Below are 2,418 nucleotides of genomic sequence, written 5' to 3'. Positions count from 1 at the left end.
TCAAAATTTTCAGATAAATTTTACCTTACTGAAAATTAAAGACAAAGTAACAATAGTTCAATGGGATTTAGAAATCTAGGAGAAAATGGTTCCCAATCGAATGATACTTGCGCGTTTACGTAAATGTATGTATATCCAGAGCAGAGAACGTTTATAAATGAGAAGGCGCATTTCCAGTGACCGTTTTTGTTGCGCAAAAATTTTGAAGAGATGTCGAGCAAATATACCACTCGTCGACGAAGTGCACCACTCGACCGACGGTGTCGGCAGAGAAGTGTCGGCTGCCACCATACCAAAAATTTTTCCGTACCACCACACTTCGAGCAAATTTACTATAGTTCAAAGCAAAATGAAAAAATAAGAACGAAAAAGGAATGATGAACAGAAATATAATAAGCACTAGGCAGAGGGGATGCTTGCGGAGGCAGGCGCGTGCTTGTGTCGGATCAAAACAAACTCTAAAATAAAAATGGAAGTCAGAACGACAAGTGCAAGTAAGAAGCGGGAAACGGGGAAAGGAGCGGGCTTTTGTACATTTGCTTGTTTGCCGAAAATATGATATTTGCGTGAAATCGATTTGCTGATTGTTGCAAATTGATTTTTCAGCTAAGTTGATAAGATTTTCTTTTTATAGAAACTATTTTATTATAATTTATTTAAACATATGTATGTATGTATATATTTACATTTATTATTTATTTATTTATTTTATAATTTTATTTGATATTTTAATATAATTTAATATTAAGCCAAATTCAGTTGTTATTGTTAAATACATAAACATATTAATATAATAAGGAAATGTTAATAAAATCGACTTTTTAATTTTGGAAAAATTTTTGATATCTTTTGATAGGTAGCTGATAGCATTTTTCTTTGTGGCATTTATCTTATGATGGCATTTATCTTAAAAAAAAAAGATTTTTGGCAAAAAAAAAATTCGAAAGCATTAAAAAAATTATATATGTACATGCAACTGCATAAATGAATTGAAACTGAAAGTATTTACAAAGAAGTTTTTTCGCAAATATATGTGGCTATGAAATATTTTTCCATAACTACAATTTCATAGAATCATATTATGCTGCCCGACCTCTTATGGGAATTTTTATGCATACATTTTATAAATAAAAATCAATTTATAAAATAAACCCCAAAGGTCAACATAAAATTAAAAAAGGAAAATTTAATTACATTAAAAAAATAAAAACAAAAAAAATCTCCAACTGGGATTTGATCCCCAGCAAAAATGCAACACGCGAAAATGATCTCGCGCCTCTAGCGCATCCGCCACACAACACATTGAAATCCTAGCGCTTAAACAGTGTTTTACGATGTCGTTCAATTTCATGCGCAAGCTTGCGACGCTCAAATTTCGTGTAATTGTGTGTGCAGAAAACCACCATCGTTTTGCCAAATTTTGTTAATTGATGAATATGTACATATTTTGATGTTTAATCAAGAAATTTAATATTATCTATCAACATTGAAGAAATATTAAATGAAATGGTTATGATCATATGTTTAAATTAATATTTACTTGTGAATAATACATAGATATAAATACATATATGTATGTACATATGCATACACGTATGTACATAATTGATTAGTGTTCATGCAAAGAAAAATGCAATCGCTTCTAATCACTCTAATCAATCTATGAACATCAAAAACCAAATATGTACTTATGTATGTACATACATACAAATACTACAAATGAAAGCATACAGACACTGCGCTTACTATTCCCGAACTCCCGCTTCTCACGAGCAAGACATTCATTCATAAACGTAAAAGCTGCCGTTCACAAATTCGTGCGCACCTTGCACACTTACCCCGCTACAAACATGAGCCGTCCCCAAGTTGATTTTCGTCGCGGCGATGACAAAATCTAAAAATCTAAAATTTTATCAACCACCGCGCCGATTGGAAAAGTGGCAACAGCGGTCAAACTCCCCCTTCCCTTTGCACACTTCTGGGATCTAAATAAAATATTTTTTCCACTTGTTACCGAAATCATGCATCTGCGCCGACAAGTGCGCAAAATCACTTCGCTTTCGTTTCCCCCTTCTTGTCAACGAGTTCTTCTTCTTCTTCTTCTTCAATAACTTCGATGGCGATTGAAATGCAAAAAATTAATTTTAACCACCAAATTATTCTTTATTTTATTTTAGAAATAAATTCATAAAAAACAACCGCCTCGGTTAGGATATGAACCCTGATAACAACGGCAGCAAAGTATCATTTATCGCCACGCATTAACCAACTATGCCAAAGCACTGTACTAATATCCAAAATTTTTTAATTTTCGTTGACATATCTACATTTACGTACCAAAGAATATATGTGCGTAAATGCTTTTTCGCTAGTATGCATAAAGAATAAAATAATGTAAAAAAAATATTTTTTAAAAAC

This window comes from Rhagoletis pomonella, unplaced genomic scaffold, assembly GCF_013731165.1.
Source record: "Rhagoletis pomonella isolate Grant_MI unplaced genomic scaffold, Rhpom_1.0 Rhpom_scaffold_00002, whole genome shotgun sequence".
Classification (NCBI taxonomy): domain Eukaryota; kingdom Metazoa; phylum Arthropoda; class Insecta; order Diptera; family Tephritidae; genus Rhagoletis; species Rhagoletis pomonella.
Note: the sequence above shows the minus strand (reverse complement) of the source record.